The 20,395-nt window shown below is 35.8% G+C and overlaps 1 protein-coding gene across 3 annotated transcripts in view; it reads right to left on the bottom strand.

Annotated features, from left to right (window-relative positions):
* GSK3B (glycogen synthase kinase 3 beta) overlaps positions 1 to 20,395 on the bottom strand; it is a 234,256-nt gene that overhangs the window by 134,281 nt on the left and 79,580 nt on the right. The gene's annotated exons all lie outside the window — the stretch shown is intronic.

Raw genomic sequence — 20,395 nt, 5'->3', positions numbered from 1 at the left:
CCTGATAGATTTGTAGATCATTCAAAACTATTTTCCCTTTGAGAAGTTTCAAAGTTATGCTCATTCTTCAAAAAATGAAATCACTAAATAATATGATGATTTCTTAGTATCACAGATTTTGCAGCAGTAAATCTGACTAGACTGTACATTGACAAAGAAGTTATTATAGTCCAACAATATAACTGCTGTCAGAAGTCCAATTAATGAACGACAAATTACGTAACACACAGAAACAATACCAAAAAGTCAGCTTTGTGGCCAAAAAAATAAAGCTTTAGTGAAAGTAATGATTTAGAAGAGCTACAAAACATAAAGTATATACTTAAGAATCTAGAAAGGAAATGGTTTTATGATTAGAAAAGAGGCCAAGAAGGATCAGAACCAAAGAGCCAGATAAAGATAGCTATCCTACAGTAGGAAGAGTAGGATGGCCTCTAGTTCCTAAAAGATAAGAACAGAAGTGAATGTTCCTTTAAACTGACCTTTCAGAGCTGGGCTTATGTGTACAATGATATTTAAAATCCTTTTATAAGATACCAATCTTTCATTCCATTATCTGTTAGTAAAAGTAATGGAAACAGAAAGTAAGTCAGAAAATACAGTACAATTACTTTAATAACTGACAAAAGACTCTTAAGCATTGACTAGTACAGAGAGAGGAACACAGAAAACTATCAACTTCAAAATTGTGTTCACTTCCATTCCAAATTGAAGCTATTTCTGGAAATATTTCTATAGTTTTTTTTTTGTTTGTTTGTTTGTTTTTTGAGATTAAGAGTTTAGCTCTTGTTGCCCAGGCTGGAATGCAATGGCACAATCTCAACTCACTGCAACCTCCACCTCCTGGTTAAAGCTATTCTCCTGCTTCAGTCTCCCAAGTAGCTGGGATTACAGGCACCCACCACCATGCCCAGCTAATTTTTGTGGGTTTTTCTGTATTTTTAGTAGAGACAGGGTTTTACCATGTTGGCCAGGCTGGTCTCGAACTCCTGACCACGGGTAATCCACCTGCCTCGGCCTCCCAAAGTGCTGGGATTACAGGCATGAGCCACAGTGCCCAGCATCTATATTTTGTTAATTTACATGTAGGTAGTTGGCTTTAAGGAAGAACTGCTAGTAAATCAACCATTCCTCTCATAACATACAGCTATCAGGATTCATTTTTTTAACATAGCCAACTATATTAAAATAAGTTATTTTTCCAGACTCATTAACCAAGGTAACAGAGAACTATTAAGTTCCCAGATAACAGAAGTTGTATAAGATTAGGCATAATACTTTTGATCAAAAAGAATTCATAACTGAAGCAAGAACAAGGACCTACGTATTCACCTACAATTTACTCTTCTGTTCCTATTGCGTTGCTTTAAAAATGTCTTATTTTAGATAAGAAAGTTAAAGAAAATCTCATAAAACAGGTAAGATACGAACACAAAGCTGAATGATATGAAGGTAAGAACCATCTGAAGATCTGAGGAAAGAGCACTGTGGTTACAGGGAGCTAAAAATGTAAAAACCTAGCGGTGGGCTTGGCATATTCAAGAAGCAGACAGAAGAATAATATGGCTGCATCTTTCTGAGTAAGGGGAAAGAAAGGTAGGAGTTATGTTCATAGAGGTAGGCAGGCGCAAGATCATATAAACCTTCATCAAACGTGGTAAGAAACTGAATTTCACTCTAAATGTAAAGGGAAGCTAATGGAGCTTCTGACCAGGAAAGTGATACAATCAGATTTACCTTTCAGAAAAGCACTATCACTCAAACCCAGAAGGTGGAGGTTGCAGTGAGCTGAGATCTCGCCACTGCACTCCAGCCTGGGCGACAGAGAGAGACACTGCCTCAAAAAAAAAAAAAAAAAAAAAAAGACATTATAAAAATGTAAAAGAATAAATTTGAAGGAAAAGGTAGATCAAGAATTCTGCTTTTCATATATTAAGTTTGAAATCCTTAGACATTCACATGAGGTCAGGGTAGGAGCTAAGGCTGGAAAAATGCATTTGGAAGTCACCTAGATTAAGAAGATTCAAAGCAAGAGTACCTAATAATACCACCTAAGGAAGAAGTTCATATAGAAAAAAAAAATCATGAAATGAAAAACAGATGACACAGTGGAGTAGTTAATAAAGCAGGAAGAAGAACAAGAAAGAATGTTATTTTAGAAGCCAAGAAAAAATTTTTAGAAAAACTGCATGATCATTTATGTCAAAAGCTACTGAAAGATGCATTAAGTGAAGTATAAGGACCTAAATAGTCATCTACGTTTACTCTTCTGTTCCTACTGTGTTACTTTAGAAATATCTGTATTTTAGATAAGGAAGCCAGAGAAAACCTTATGAAGGAGGTTAAGATATGAACATCAATCTGAATGATATAAAGGTAAGAACCATGTGAAGATCTAGGGAAGAGCACTGTGGTTACAGGGAACTGCAAATGTAAAAACTCAGTTGTGGGCTTGGCATAATGGCTAGATTAAAAAAGGAAAATGACAATTGCTATGACAAATGCCAAGATGTTGGTGACTCTTACAAGAATGGTTTCAGCAGAACAATGGTGAAAAAAACTGAGTAGACTGAATTAAAGGGGGTATAGGGGACACAAGGTCCTAAGGGGTTAGCAAGTTTGAGGAGTGATTTCCAGGTACAGGAGTAGCAGCAAATCCACTCCCCAAAAATACTTATAAAACTGAACTACACTGAAGAAAACAATCACTTAAGGGCTCTGGAAACTGACCAAAGTCTATAACAAATTCAGAAGCATTTATTCTTTAAAAGCTGCTTAGATTTGACAGAACAGTAGAGGAGAGTGGCTTTCTTTGCCAAGGGATGCTACCATCCCTCCACCACCACCCAACTCAGTCACTGAGGCAGTTTTCCCAGGGCAACATTGGCAGTGAAAACCAGAAGGCTACAGTCATTTAGGATAGAGAGCAAAAACCCATGCCCAGTGGCAATGGCAATAAAAATAGCAAATGTAAAGGATACAAAGGGAAAGGTCCACAGCTCTGCTAAAATGAGAATGTGATCCCAGTTGGGGAAAATGACAGACTAGAGGGATATCCAGAAATTTACAAAGGGGACACTGGAAATGAGAGAGGCACAGAGGGCCTAAATTAGCTCACACATACCTGTCTGACAGGCTGTGCACATATGAGGGAGAGGGAGACTCAAGAGAGACCAGAGAAAGTAAAAGCCAAGGCTAATTTGAAAACTGTCAGAATTTTGAATATGCTTCCCAACTCACATACAGAATCATCAAAAATGTTGAAAGTGGCTGGGCACTGTGATGCTGGTAATCCCAGGACTTTGGGAGGCCAAGGCAGATGGATCACCTGAGGTCAGGAGTTCAAGACCAGCCTGACCAACATGGTGAAACCTTGTCTCTACTAAAAGTACAAAAGTAGGCGGGCATGGTGCGCATGCCTATAATCCCAGCTACTCAGGAGGCTGAGGCAGGAGAATCGCTTGAATGCAGGACGCAGAGGTTGCAGTGTGTCGAGATCATGCCACTGCAGTCCAGCCTGGGCAACAAGAGTGAAACTCCGTCTCAAAAAAAAAAAAACCCAAAAAAACAAACAAACAAAAAAAACCACAGTGAAAGTTTTAAAAATTCAAGATGTTTAAGCACAATCTCTAAGCAATAACTGGCTGACCATGAGGCTATACAAAGGGCTGATCCTAGGAAATCAGGCTTAAAAAAATGAAAATTAGAATTAAAATTTTAATGTAGAATTCTGGGCTTCTATGTGTTAGAGGGGAAAGGTTCTACAGATTACATACAGGTTAGTTATTTAAAAACAAAACAAAAACAACAACAAAAAAACCCACCAAACACAAAACAATCACTTTCAGGAGGTTCAAAAAAAAAAAAAAAATCAGGCCAGGCACAGTGACTCATACCTGTAATCCCAGCACTTTGGGAGGCTGAGGCTGATCGCTTGAGCCTAGGAGCCTGGGCAACAGAGCCGAAAACTCATCTCTATAAAAAACTACAATTAGCTGGTTGTCATGCCGTGCACCTGGTAGTCCCAGCTACTTAGGAAGCTGAAGTGAGAGGATGGTTTTAGCCCAAGAGATGTAGGCTGCAGTAAGCTGAGATCATAGCACTGCACTCCAGCCTGGGCAACAGAGGCCAGACCCTGTCTCCAAAAAAAAAAAAAAAAAAAAAATCAGAACCTAGCGATGCTACAATATATTATTTAATATGTCCAATTAAACAAAACTGTGAGATATGCAAACTATAGGAAAAGTTGACCTATACTCAGATTCTTTTAAAAAAAAAAAAAAAAAAGCAGTCAACAGAAATTCTGGGTGGACACAGCTGTTGGATTCAGCAGATAAAGAATACAAAGCAGCTATTATAATTTATAATTAAGCTCAAAAAATGAAAAGAAATCATATTTTAAAAATTAAAGAAAAATATGACAATTTCACAACAAATAGGGAATCTCAATAAAGAAATGTTAACTTATAAAACATGAGAATTAATCAGAGTTAAAACACATCATAACAAAAATGAGATTTGCTATGTGCTCAAGAGAATATCTGAGATGGCATTTTAAAAATCTGTGAACTCAAAACAGAGAAATAGATATTCTCCAACAAAAAGAACAAAGAGGGAAAAATATTGCAGAAGAATAAACAGAGCCTCAGAGACCTCTGGGATAACATCATACATATCAACATATGTGTAAAGGCAGAACTAACTGGAAAAAGAGGAGAAAATAATGTTAGAAGAAATAATGGCTGAAAATTTCCCAAATTTGATGAAAACCTCCAATCTATCAAACCATGAAGCTCAATGAATCCCAAATATGTTAAACACAGGGATCAACATCTAAACGTATCACATTTAAACAGTTTGAAGCCACCAAGAAAAAAACATGAGAGGAGTAATAGAAGTGACTCATCACATACATGGGAAAAACAATACAATTAATGGCTGACTGATCAGGAAAAATTGGAAGCTACAAGGCAGTAACAAAAAATAAACTGTCAACTAAGAACTGCATTTACTGCAAAAGTAGTCTTCAAACAAGAAAGGAAGAATAAAGACATCCTCAAACTTAAAAAAAAAAAAAAGATGAAGAATATCTTAAAGTTGACTTTCTTATAAAAAATACTTGAAGAAGTACCTTGAGCTAAAAGACAATGACACTAGTAGCAATACTCAGCCCAAGATATGGTCATTGAGTATCATTAGTTATATCAGGAAAGCATTAATAAGATAAAGGGAATGCATTTTTAAGAATTTTCTTTTTAAAAGCATCTGTGTCCACTTCTCAAGAAAATCTATATACCTTTTTTTTTTTTTAAAGACATCTATGTTCCTTAAGTGCTTATGCAGCCCTCTGATAGTTTATTTATTGCAAGGAGGAAAATTAAGTCATTTTGTTAAGTGAAGTTGATAAGAAGTGGAGAGATAGCAAGAGGACTTTGGTAAGAACAGAATGAAGGTTAAACATCTGGAAGCAAGTTGAACTATCCTTGGCCAGTGAAAAAGTTGGAAAAGATGTAATATTGCAGTGCTTACTTTAAGTGATCACTATATCTGATGACATTGAATTCTGTGAAAACAAAGGATAACAAAGACTTTGTGCTGGTACCCATAGTTTGGAAAGTAACAATAAGTTGGAAAGGAAATTACAAAAGCTGGGAAACTATTTTGTTAAAGACAAAGTAACCTGCTCTGAGAACTCTACAAAATATGGAAAGACGTTCTTAAAACACTTTTAGTATGTTGGTTAAGCAAGGTTTGTGAGTGTGTATCTGTGACTGTATGGTAACTATAATATATTTGATTTCTATAAACTACTTTGGAAAAGTAACGTTTTATATAACATCAACAAACTCTAGTTGTAAAAACAAAACCACCCTTTCATTACAAAATCCATCAACAAATTAGATATAGAAGAAAATTACCTCAACAAAATAAAAGTTATATAATCACCGACTTGATGGTTCAACTGAAAAATTTTCAAATTTACAATGGTGCTTTCAGCTGTGTACATTAATGATGAGCACCCACATAGTATTCAATAAATTACCTGAGATATTCAACACTATAAAAGAGGCTATGTGTTATATGATTTTGTCTACCTGCAGGCCAACATAAGTGTTCTGAGCATGTTTAAGATATGCTAGGCTAAGCTATAATGTTCTACAGATAAAGTGCATTGATGTATTTTTGACTTAATAACATTTTTAACTTGCAATGAGTTCACCTGTCTCCCAGATTCAAGTGATTCCCCTGCCTCAGCTTCCTGAGTAACTGGGATTACACGTGGGCAGCACCATGCCCAGCTAATTTTTTTTTTTTTCTTTTTTTTGTATTTTTAGTAGAGACATGGATTCACCATGTTGGCCAGGCTGGTCTCTTGAACTCCTGACCTCAAATGATCCTCCAACCTGGGCATTCCAAAGTGCTATTAGTAGCAATAACAATTATTGCTCCCAAAGTGCTAGGATTACAAGCATGAAACACTGCACACAGCTTAACCTCACATTAATCTGTCAAGAAATCCTGTTGGGCGAACCTTCAAAATTTACCCAGGATCCCAGCAATCACACTCTTAAGGATATGTTTCATAGAAGTAGAAATTTATGTCCACACTAAAACCTGCACATGAATGTTAAAAGCAGCTTTATTTAGACTAGCTCCCAGATGTCCTTTACTGTGTGAATAAACAAACTACAGTATATTAATACCATGGAATACTACTCAGCAATAAAAAAGAAACAATTATTGATACATGCAACAACACGATTGAATCCCCAGAAACCTGTGCTAAAATAAAATAGTAAGAGAAAGGAAAAAAGTCAACCCGAAAGGTTACATACTGGATATGATTTCATTTATATAATATTCTTGAAAGAAAAAAAGTTTGGAAATGGTAATCAGATTAGTGGTTATTGCCAGGGATTATACTGGTTGTCAGGGGTAGAGGAATGGCAGGGAGAGAAGTCAATATGGTTATAAAAGGGCAGTAAGAAGATACTTGTGATGTTCTGTATCTTGACTATCATGGTCTATACACAAACCTACACGTGTAATAAAAAAATAGAATTAAATACATACACATACAGCTCACCAAAGTAGTACAAGAGAATCTGAGGAAATCTGAATAAAATCGATGGAGTCTATCAATGCCAATATCCCAATTGTGATAATGTACTATAATTTTGCAAGATATGACCATTGAGGGAAAGTGGGTAGAGAGTGTTACCCATGTGGGATTTATTTATTTTGTCTTACAATTGCATAGATATCTGAATATCTAGCCCCCCTCATACTTCAGGTATTTCCTCAAATGCTAGATTCTCACACTATTTAAAATTGCAACCTCAACATTCACTCTGAGCATTCCTCATCCCCACTTCTTTACCTCAATCTTCTCCAGAGTAACAATCTAATATATTCTATTTTGCATACTTATTCATCTATTGTCCATTTCTCCCCACTCTAATATAAGCTTTATAATGACATAGTTTTGTTGTCTGTTTTGTTTTATCGTTATATGCTTAGAATCAAGAACAATGCCCAGCCCATATCAACAATAGTCAATTGTTGAACACGATTTACACTGCTGATATAAAATAACACCCCTGATAAAGAGAGATACGTCAATACATATCAATACATTCCATTATAAAAAGTGTCACTACCATAATATTCAGTATAACTCAGGAGATGGAAGTTGCAGTGAGCTGAGATTGAGCCACGGCACTCAGCCTAGGTAACAGAGCAAGACTTTGTCTCCCAAAAATAAAAATAAAAAATAAAAAAGGAAAAAGGAAAAAACACTTGACAGAATTCACCACCCTTTCATTACAAACACCATCAACAAATTAGATATAGAAGGAACTTACCTCAACAAAATAAGTTATACAATCACTGACTTGATGGTTCAACTGAAAAATTTTCAACTTTACAATGGTGCTTTCAGCTGTGTACATTAAGGATGAGCATTCACAAAGTATATAATAAATTACCTGAGATATTCAACACTTTATAGAAGAGGCTATGTGTTATATGATTTTGTCTACCTGTAGGCTAAGGTAAGTGTTCTGAGCATGTTTAAGATATGCTAGGCTAAGCTATAATGTTCTACAGATAAAGTGCATTAAATGTATTTTTGACTTAATGACATTTTTAACTTGCAATGAGTTCACCTGGACGTAACTTAATTTTAAGTCATGGAGCATCTGTATATGAAAAGCCCATAAATAACATCATATGCAATGGAGAGAAAGAAAACTTTTCCTCTAAGATTACAAACAAGACAAGGATGCCCACTCTTCCCATCTATTCAACATGGTACTGTACATAAGTCCTAGCCAGAGAAACTAGGCAAGAAAAATAAATAAAAGGCATATAAACTGAGAAAAAAAAAAAAGGAAAATTATTTAGTTGCATGTGAAATAGGTAGAAAATCCTAGACTACACACACACACACACACACACACACACACACACACGTTAGAGTAAATGAATTCAGTCAAGTTGCAGGACACAAAATCATTTAGAAAATCGGTTGTAATTCTACACACCAGCAGTCTCCAACCTTTTTGGCACAAGGGACCAGTTTCATGGAAGACTATTTTTCCACAGGCTGGTGGGGGGGCTGGTGGGAAGGTTTCAGGATGACTGTTTCACTTCATAAGGAGTGTGCAACCTAGATCCCTCGAATGTGCAGTTCACAATAGGGTTCATCTTCCTATGAGAATCTTGAGATCTGACAGGAGGCAGAGCTCACACAGTAACACTCATTGGCCCAGGGTTCACCTATTGCTGTGCGGCCTGGTTCCTAACAGGCCATGGACCACACCGGTCTGCACCCTGAGAGTTGGGGGATCCCTGCTATACACCAACAACAAACTATCCAAAAAAAGTTTAAGAAAGCAATCACATTTACAATAGCAGCAAACAGAATACTTAGGAATTAACTTAACCAAGGAGGTGAAAAACTTGTACACGAGAAACTATAAAACACTAATGAAAGAAATTAAAGCAGATACAAACAGATGGAAAATACCCTATGTTCATAGATGAATATTGTTAAAATGTCCATATTACTGAAAGCCATCTATAGATTCAGTGCAACCCCTATCAAAATCCCAAAGACATTTTTTTACATAATTTAATCTTAAAACTTACATGGAATCACAAAAGACTTCAAACATTCAAAGCAATTTTGAGCAAGTACAACAACGCTGGAGGCATCACATCTCCTTATTTCAAAATATTTTATAAAACTACAGTAATCAAAACAGTATAATAGAAGCATAAAAACAGATCTATGAATCCTAGCTACTTGGAAGGCTGAGGTGGGAGATCGCCTGAACCTGGGAGGCAGAGATTGCAGTGAGCTGAAATTATGCCACTGCACTCCAGCCTAGGCAACAGAGTGGGACTGTTTTCTCCCTCACAAACACACACACATACACAAAGAAAAAAACATATGGATTAATGGAATAGAGCAGAAAATCCAGAAATACAGTCAGTGGATCTTCAACAAAGATACCAATAATTCACAATGCGGAAAGGACAGTTTTTTCAATAAACAGTATTAGAAAAACTGGATATCCATCTCCAAAAGAATAAAACTGGACCCTTATCTTATACCATACACAAAAATTAACTTAAAATGGATTAAAAATTTAAACCTAAAGTCTGAAAACATACGACCCTTTGAAGAAAGCATCAGAGAAAACCTTCTTGACACTGGTCTTGTCAGTAATTTCTTGGATAACAGGCAACAAAAGCCAAAAATAGACAAGTGGGACTATATCAAACTTCTACACAGTAAAGGAAACAATCAACAGAGTAAGAAGGCAACCTACAGAATGGAAGAAAATCTTCACAAACCAAATGTTTGACAATGGGCTAATTAAAAAAAAAAAAAGTAACAAACTCCTACAACGCAACAGCAAAAAAGGAGATGAATAAAAAATAAGCAAAGGACTGGAATAGACAAAGAAGACATACATAAGACCAACAGGCATATGCAAAAAGGGTCAACACTGCTAATCATCAGGGAAATGCAAGTCAAAACCACAATGAGATATCTTACACCTGTTAGGATGATTATAAAAAAAATTACAGATTACAAGTGTTGGCAAGGTTGTGGAAAACCTGGAACCCTTACACACTGCTGGTGAGGATGTAAACTAGCGCAGATGTTATGGAAAGCGGTATGGAGGCGCCTTTAAAAATTTAAGACAGTCTTACCATATGATCCAACAATCCCACTTCTGGGTAAACATCCAAAAGCATTGAAATTAGGGTCTCAAAAAGATATCTGCAGTCCCATATTCATTGCAGCATTATTCACAATAGCCAAGATGTAAAAGCAACCCCATATTAATCAATAAGAAAAATGTGGTATATACATACAATAGAATAAATATTACAAGTTTTTTAAAAATAAGGAAATCTTACCACTTGTGACAACACAGATGAACCTGGAAAATATCATGCTAAGCAAAATAAGTTAGTCACAGAAGGAGAGATACTGCATTATTGTTCATAACAAGGAATCAAAGTTATATAAGTAGACAAAAATAGGAGATGGAGGGAGATACAGAGTTGTTTTTCAATGGTATAAAGTTACAGTTATAGAAGATAAGTAAGTTACAGATATACGCTGTCCAACATAATGCCTATAATTAACAAGGTGTACTTGTGAAAATTTGCTAAGAGGGTAGATGTCATGTCAACTGTTCTTGCCTCCCCTCTCAAAAAAACGAAAAACAGTAAGAAAGGGGCATAATGAAACTTCTGGAGGCAACAGATACATGTTTATTATCTTGGCTCTGGTGATGTTAAGATGAATATACACATATGTCCAAATGCATTAAACTGTACATATTAGTTATACACAGTTTTAAAATATACCAATTATATCTCAATAAAGCTAGCGAAGGCAGGTCTAAAAGCTCATTTTTAACATGACAAATAAAAAAATGAAATTAAATTATAGGTTTTTATGATCTTATGTTTTCATTTTTTTAGTTTTTAGGGGTTTTTTTTTGAGGCAGAGTCTCGCTCTGTTGCCCAGGCTGGAGTGCAGGGGCATGATCTCAGCTCACTGCAACCTCCACCTCCTGGGTTCAAGGGATTCTCCTGCCTCGGCCTCCCGAGTAGCTGGGATTACAGGTGCCCGATACCACGCTCAGCTAACTTTGTTATTATTATTATTATTTTTAAGTAGAAACAAGGTTTCACCATGTTGGCCAGGCTGGTCTTGAAATCCTGACCTCAAGTGATCCACCCACCTCAGCCTCCAAAAGTGCTGAGATTACAGGTGTGAGCCAACATGCCCGACATTTTTTTTTTTTTTAAATAAAGACAAAGTCTTTATAAAAGACACATGTTTTCCAGGCTAGTCTTGAACTCCTGGGCTCAAGCAATCCTCCCGCCTTAGCCTCCCAAAGTGCTTGGATTACAGACATCAGCTACCATGCCCAATCTATGCTTTATTTTTCTGATGACACTGAAAAAGAATACTTATCAAATTGTAACAATCTTATAGAGAGATAAAATAATTTAACATTTCGAATTATTTTTATACCAATTCTGGTCCAAATTCATTGAAAACACTTTCCATTTACCTTTGTGAAGATTCAGGTCAAAATGCAATGTTTTAATATTCTCTTCAGATGAATTTTCATTTATTAAATGTTCAAAGGACTGAAAATCTATACCTCATACACAGTGTCTGCCAAAAATTTTAAAAAAGAAAAAATATATAAAGCCATTACTAAGAGTTGGGTAGTACACAGTCAGTGACTAGAAAAATACTCTCCTCAATAAAGCCCTAGAAATTGTTTGGTTGTTATCTATCACAGTTAATATGTTTATAAATCATGTGGGTTCTCTCAGATTTCATATAAGCACAATTTTCAGGGGAATCTAAAGGAAGATACTCCATCATATAAACCATGAACTCCCACAACTGGCACCAAACTAGATGATCTGCTTAATACTTCACATAGACTATGAACTCCTGGACTGCACAGACTGCGTCATACGCCTCTTTGTAACATACACAACATCTAATGTAGTCTTTTGCACATATTATCTACAAACTGAGTTGACTAGCCTTAGTTCACACTCAATCTTGTAATCCAAAAAGTCAGTGGAGGTTTTTTAACAGAAAGGTGAGCTGAAATAGCTTCTTCAGATAAATCTCAATAGATTATCCCAAGCTAAGAAAGGTAAAGTCTAGTTTGAAGAGAAAGGAACCCTGCCTGATACTTGAATATTTTTTCACAAATTAAAAAAGCTATTTATGTGAGTACTCTCACTTCAGTCTAAAAAAACTTATAATGAATATTAAATATTTCATCCTACATCTTACCAAGAAGAAACAAACTAAGAGAGGTGAAATGACTTCTCCAATTTCATACGGATCTCTCTATTCAGTAAGGAGGATTAGGAAAATAAGAAACTAGTACTATAGAAAAGAGGCACAGACAATTACCTTCAGATATTATAACCACCAAGCACATTAAGAAACCAAAGAAACCGCCTGGCAGTTAACAGCAAAGCCCTTTTGAAATAATTTACAGAAAAACAGAAATTAAACCCCAGAGTTCAGGAATAGCTATTATTTTACCACCATTCTCTATCTAGATAGATATTTTATCTTAGGGTGATTCTTACAAAATGTAACGCATCCTAATATACAAATAAATTCAGGGCAGGGTTTAACATTACATACTGAAGAGATGTCAAAATAATGAAGTGCCAGCAAAGAACATACTGCAAAAGAACTTGAGAGGAAAAAAAAAATCCAAATATGGAAGTATCAAAAAGAATACTCAGGAATAAATTTAACAAATGAATGAAAGACTTACATACTCAAAACTCTAAAACCTCATAGAAAGATGTAAATATAGGAAAAGACAATACATAATCATGGATTGGAAGATGTAATACTGTTAAGATGGCAATATTCCCAAAACTGATCTACAGATCCACTAAATCCTGTCGAAACTGTAGCTATCTTTTTGTTTGTTTGTTTTTGAGATGGAGTCTCACTCAGCCACCCAGGCTGTGCAACGGTGCATTCTCGATTCACTGCAACCTCTGCCTCTCAAGTTCAAGAGATTCTCCAGCCTCAGCCTCCCAAATAGCTGGGATTACAGGCACCCAGTACCATGCCTGGTTAATTTGTTTTGTATTTTTAGTAGAAACAGGGTTCCACCATGTTGGCCAGACTGGTCTCAAACTCCTGACCTCAGGTGATCCTCCTGCCTCAGCCCATCTCTACTAAAAATAGAAAAATTAGCCAGGCATGGTGGCACACACCTGTAATATCAGCTACTTGGGAGGCTGAGGCAGGAGAATCACTTGAACCTGGGAGGTAGAAGTTGCAGGGAGCTAAGATCATGCCATTGAACTCCAGCCTGGATGACAAGCACAAAACCCCATCTTAAAAAACAAACAAATGAAAAAGAAATGAGCTATCATGCCACAGAAAGTTATGCAGGCACCTTAAATGCATATTTCTAAATAAAAAAAGGAAAAATTCCAAGAAAAGGCAAAACTATGGAAATAGTAAAAAGATCAATGGTTATCAAGTGTTTGGGGGAAGGGAAAAATGAATAGGTATAGTTCAGGAAATTTTTAGTGCAGTATTTTGTATGATACTACAATGGTAGATACATATCCCCATACAACTGTCAAAACTCATAGACTGTACAACACAAAGAGTGAACCATAAGGCAAAATCTGAACTTTAGTTAATAATAATGTATAAATATTGGCTTACTAATTGTAACAAATGTACTACACCAAGGCAAGACATCAGTAATATTGGAAACTTGGGAGATGGGGCTGGAATTAGTGTATATATGGGAATTACCTGTACTTTCACTCACTTTTCTGTAAAACTAGAACTGTTCAAAAAATAAAAGTCTAATAATGTTTTCAACTAGAAAAAAATTTTTTTAATTTAATGGTCAAAGGATTTCAACAGGCATTTCTCCCCAAGAAGACATAAAAAACCACCAATAAGCACATGAAAAGATGCAGAACAGCAGAAAATGCAAATTAAGATGACAATGAGATACCATTTCACGCCCATAAGAATGGGTATAATAAAAAAACTAGATAATAACAAGTGTGATCAAAGTTGCAGAAAAATTGCAATGCTTATACATTGCTGTGGGATTCCAAAATGGTACAGCTGCTTTAGAAAATAGGTTGGTATTTCTTCAAAATGTTAATCACTGAGTCACTTTATGGCCCTGTGAGTCCATTCCTAGAAATATACTCAAGAGAAATGAAAACCTATTTCCTCATATAAACTTGTACACAAATATCCATAGTAGCATCATTAATAACAGCCAAAAAGTATAAATAACCTAAATGTTCATCAGCTGATGAACAGATAAACCATGTGTGGAATGTCCATACAAGGGAATATTATTCAGCCATAAAAGAAATGAAGTACTGAGACATGCTACAACAGGAATTAACTTCAAAAATATTATTCTAAGTGAAAGAAGCCAGACACAAAAAATCATACATTCTGTGATTCCATTTTTTGAAATGTCCTGGATGGCCAAATCCATAGACAGGTAATAGTTTAGTAGTTTCCAGGGCCTGGGGGAATGAAAGAATACAGAGTGACTGCTAATGGGTACAGAGTTTCCTTTTGAGATGAACATATTCTGAAATTAGATAGTGGTGATAGTTGCCTAACTCTGTGACTACACTAAAACCAATGAGTTATACCCTTTGATAGGGTAAATATACATCACATTAATTGTATCTCAATAAGGTTGTTATAAATACATACATGAAGTAGCTGACTACTCACAAAAAAAAAAAAAAAGAAAGGTTTCAGTAAAACTAGTCAAAAGGGTAACGTTTAACTCTTGATATTCAATACCGCTTTTGGCCTTACCTCAGATGTATGGGAATTTGAAACAGTATAAACATGAAATAATTGTAAACTCAAAAAAAAGTGAGAAAACATAAAAAGTACATTATGCCTTATATCAAGTTTTATTTCTCTTTCTCTCAAGCCATTCAAGACACTGAAAGCCAGAAAGAAGAAATTCAAGACCATAAATATCATGCCTCCGTTTTTTTCTCGGTGAAATAATCAAGGAGGCAATAAAACTACATATAATTTGTAACAGCAAAATCCACACAGCTCTTCCACATCAATCTTTGCAAAGTCCCTGAAAATTCCATTATATTTTTTAAAATGTATTTTATCTATCACCCTACCTAGGCACCTGGGGAAGTATAAAAGTAGCATAAAACAGTCTGTATCCTTAAGAAACTTTGTATGGCAAACATGAAAACCTGCCTCTCAGGTTTCTCACTGCAAGGAACATTATTAACAATGGTTCCAGCTGCTGACCTATCAAATCCATTCTCCTGGCAAAGCTTCCCAGCCTGTATGACTGAGAACGGTAGGCATACTTAACAGAGACATTTTCCCAGGAAAAACTGAGCTTCTCTGACTTGGTAACTTTGGTTTGAAGACTCCCATTGCTATGCCGTTACTTTCTTAGAGCTGTACTGGCAATGCAACACTTTTCCTATTCAACTTGTAGCTGTCCTTCCCTTTTCTTCCACCTAGTTTTGGCCACCACTTAAAAAATACAAATTTCCATGACCCAAAGAACAGTGCTACGCATAGCACAAATAAAGATTACTATTTCTTTCAAGTTGTCAGTTTTATCAGCAAATAGACTTTTCAGAAATGACTTAAATGGCTATATAAAATACTAATAATTAGGTGCCTGATAATAGGATTACCAAATTGAAAAGGAAGTAAAACAAGGGGAAAAATATCACACAAATAACAGTGTGTAGTAACTTAGAACCTTAAGAATAAAAACAAAGAGCTTAGTTATAAGAAGTTTTAAAACTTAGAAAATGTCGTGAAACACTTATTTGATTCACACAACACTGAAGAAGTCTGACTGAGAAAAACAAAAAATAAAAGAATGCACAAATACATAAAATAGCTCCTAAAAAAAATCACAATGTTAAAACACCTGGAGCAAACAGGCTATATTAGAAAGCAAACTGACTGAATATTATCATATTTATATGATGTATTACATTTAGGTCAAAGGAAAAAACCATAAAACTTATATGAAAATCAACATCTAATCATAATAAAAACTGTTCGTCTAAGAATAGAAACAAAACAACAAAACACTCCAACTCACGAGCAACATTTTAAACTCAGGTTCCTAGGTTAAACTAAACAATTAGAAAAGCAACATAGTAAAGTACCCTAACAAAGGGCATCAGCACATTAAATGCATCTACAAGATGCCCCAAGTTCAAAGGAAAAATGGAGGAGGCAGTGTTCAAATGGTTAAAACAAAATATATTTACATGGAGGAAGACTTCTTCCTCACTACACATACTAAATTAAATGTTTTTATTTAGACCTCCCAGTCCTAAAAAGAAAAAAAATTTCCTTTAAAAGATTTAAGAAACACTGCAGTATTAGCAGTCCATTAAATCTAAAAATAAGACAATAAAGAGTTAGAACTGCTACCATTATTTAACCATTGTTCTCAGGTCCTGTTCAATGAAATTTTAAAAAATTAAAAAAGGAAGAAAAATGCAAACTTATTACTTGTTATTGAAATGGTTGCTTATAAAAGCAAAGGCAATCAACTGTAATGGTAGGAGTTTAGTAAACTGGAATATAAAAGATTACTAACTCAACTTTCTTTAAATATTAGCAGTAAGTAAAGCGAAAATACTACTTTTAAGTTCTACGCATAAGAACAAAAATAATTACTAAACGTACCTAGATAAAATAAAAGTTTAAAACCTACATAAATAACTATAAAGTTTTATATCAAAAACTGGATTAAATGGAGATAATTAGCACATTTCTGGATGGGAAGGCTGAATATTATAAATTTATACATTCTGCCCAACTACTCTGCAAATTTTACACAATTTTAATCAAAATGTAAAGTTTGTTTTTGTTTTGTTGGGGTTGCAGGAAAAACATCACAGGCTGACGATATATGATACACGGATTTTTTCAAGAGATAAAACAAACACTCAAAATATGCTGTTAGTTCTCATCATTACAGAAGCCAAAATGGACATCATCATAAGCCAAAATGGACAAGTCAGTGGAAAAGAAAAGGAAACCCAGAAGAAAATCCAACAAATATATGGTAATGTAATATGATTTTTTAAATGGCATTTGCCCATCGGTGGAAAAAGGATAAAGTTTATAAACAATTTCTGAGACAAATGACCTACTACTTGGGGAAAGGTTAACTTATATCACTACTTCACATTATGTCCCAAAATATAACCCCAGAAAGATTAAAGAATATATGAAAATAAAATTCCTAGACGAAAAAGAAATGATTGATAAGCAAGATAGAACAGGACCTTTCTCAGCATTGTATCAAAGCCCAAATCAACATCTGAAGAGCAAAAGGTACCACAAGCAAAGTCAACACAAACTGAAATTACTTTTTTCTCTCTTTGAGATGATGATATATGGTTCATATTCTTGTGGAGGCAGCTTCTAGGATGGCCCTATACTTGCCTTCTGGTATTCACACCCTTGTTTAATCAACTCACCCTTCCAGTATTAGGTTAGAAAAAAATTGTGGTTTCTGTCTTGGGCTTACTATTTTTCCATTGGATCCCTTGCCATGTGGGAAGCTAAATGGTTAAGACCTCAAAAAGCCCAGTGGACAGGCCCATGTGGCAAGGGACCAAAGTCTGCCAATAATCACATGGTATGCTTGGGGACAGATATTTCCTCCTTCAAACAAACCTTCAGATGAGACTGTGGCCCCAGCTCACGCCTGGATTACAGTCTGGTGACAAGCCCTGGGCCAGAGGTTCCTAGCTAAGCCATGCCTGCAGTTCCAATGCACAAAAGCACGAAGATAATAAAATCTTTGTTGCTTTACACCATTAAGTTTTCTGGGTAATGTGTTATATAACAATATATAACTAATATAATCCTTAACAAATGGGTGTTAACAACTGAGTAAAGAAGACACATACTCAGCCAGGTGCGGTGGTTCAAGCCTGTAATCCCAGCACTTTGGGAGGCTGAGGCGGGTGGATCACAAGGTCAAGAGATCGAGACCATCCTGGTCAACATGGTGAAATCCCGTCTCTACTCAAAATACAAAAAATTAGCTGGGCATGGTGGCGCATGCCTGTAATCCCAGCTACTCGGGAGGCTGAGGCAGGAGAATTGCCTGAACCTGGGAGGCGGAGGTTGCAGTGAGCCGAGATCGCACCATTGCACTCCAGCCTGGGTAACAAGAGCGAAACTCCGTCTCAAAAAAAAAGAAGACACATACTCTAAAAGGGGTAAAAAGAATCATGGCATGTAAAATGATGTTATAAATTAAAATAATTTTTCAGGGCCAGGCATGGTGATTCAGACCATAATCCCAAATCAGCTTAGGCCAGGAACTTGAGACCAACTTGGGCAATGTAGTGAGATGCATCTCTACAAAAAATTTAAAAGAAAAAAGAAAAATGATTTTCCATCAACAGAATTGAAAAACATAAAAATACTCCTAATATCTAAAGACTACACAGGAAATGGCCATTACTCATATTCAAATAATGTACATTTAAATGCATGAAATCTGACAAGAAGGCACCCTGTATCAAGATTTAAAGTGCTCTCCTACTCTTCAACCCTAGAATTCTACTTTTAAAAACTGTATTCTGATACAGTAAATAAATACAATGTTGGGGAAAAAATCGCCAATAGCTATCAATTGAACAATGGCTAACTGAGGCATATCCACACAATAAAATATAATGCAACCATTAGAGAATGAAACTAATCTCTTTCTTGAGAGGGAGAAAAAGGGTATGGTTTAAATACTTTGATAGAAAAAGGTATGATGCTGTGAGAATCTGATACTATGATACAGAAAGAGGATGAATACTGTGAAAGAAAGATACAAGGGGTAGAGGGGTTTAACACAGTGAGGATAAAATGTAGTAAGGCACTGGAGAGGTCTGTCTAGATTCGATCCTTGCCCATCTATCCACTTGCCAACTGTGTGACCCTGGACAAGCTAATTTAAAATCTCTTTGTACTCAGGTTTCCTTATCCAAATAACAACAATATCAATCACACAGTACTAATGGTTAAAAATTATGTAAAACTATGCATGTAAAAAAATACATATAATAAGGGTAAGTATTTGCTATCATCAACTACTAATCAAAAATGGAATGTGTGGGTATTTAGGAGACAAATATTTTTTAAATGGAGACCCTGTGATAAAAAATACGGAATTTCCTAGTTTGTGGACAATAAGGGTTCAAGGAATTTAGAACAGCAAGATCTCCATGGCTGATTGGAATCATCTGGGGAGTTTCATACAGGAAGAATTTGACCTGAGTTTTCATAAATGCACAGAATTTAGACAGGAGGAGAATGGGAGTAATAGAAAAGCTGATTAAAAGCACAGTGGGCATAGAGAAGAACACATTTCAAGGACAGCGACACAAAAAGTTTGGAAACTAGACTATTTGGAGAAAAGGGAAGACTACGGAAGTTTCTGAGTACACAAGTAAACTAGGCAGGTTTTACTTTCTAGACTATGAAGAACCATGGAAGATTTATAGGCAGGAGAAAAAGAATATGATCAATGAGAACTTTGGGAGTATTCTAGTCTTAGTATGCAAAAGAGATTAGAAAGGAGAAGACTAAGGTAGATGTTTATAAGTGATTAAGCCAAATAATGACAGAATCTGACTAGAATAGTACTAAAGAGAAAGAAAAAGAGACACAGCAACAAAGGAGTATAAGGTAAAAATAAAGTCAAGGTTAATAATGACTGGATATTAGGGACAAGCAAATGGAACAGTCTGGGTAACAGTGAATGATAAAACCATTAAAAGGAAAAAGCAAATCCAAAGTTCTGGGAACCAGAAGGAAAGATTTCCATTGAGTCTTAAAAGTTAAGTCATGGGACGGGCACAGTGACTCATGCCTCAGCACTTTGGGAGGCTGAGATGGGTGGATCACGAGGTCAGGAGTTGAGACCAGCCTGATCAACATGGTGAAACCCCATCTCTATTAAAAATACAAAAATTAGCCGAGCGTGGTGGCACATGCCTATAATCCCAGCTACTGGATTCTGCCCCAGCTACTTAGGGAGGAGGCTGAGACAGGGGAATCGCTTGAACCTGGGAGACAGAGGTTGCAATAAGCTGAGATGGTACCACTGTACTCCAGCCTGGGCGACAGAGCGAGACTCTGTCTCAAAAAATAAAAAATAAATTTAAAAAATTTTAGTCATGGTTACATAAGATGGCTTGCCAATCTGAGATAACAGTACAACATTCAGCTATCAAGATCCAGTGGGCATTTGACAACATGAGACTAGTGCTT

This window comes from Saimiri boliviensis, chromosome 8 (genome assembly GCF_048565385.1).
Source record: "Saimiri boliviensis isolate mSaiBol1 chromosome 8, mSaiBol1.pri, whole genome shotgun sequence".
Taxonomy (NCBI): domain Eukaryota; kingdom Metazoa; phylum Chordata; class Mammalia; order Primates; family Cebidae; genus Saimiri; species Saimiri boliviensis.
The sequence above is the reverse complement of the archived record's forward strand: the minus strand, read 5'-3'. Positions and strand labels throughout refer to the sequence as shown.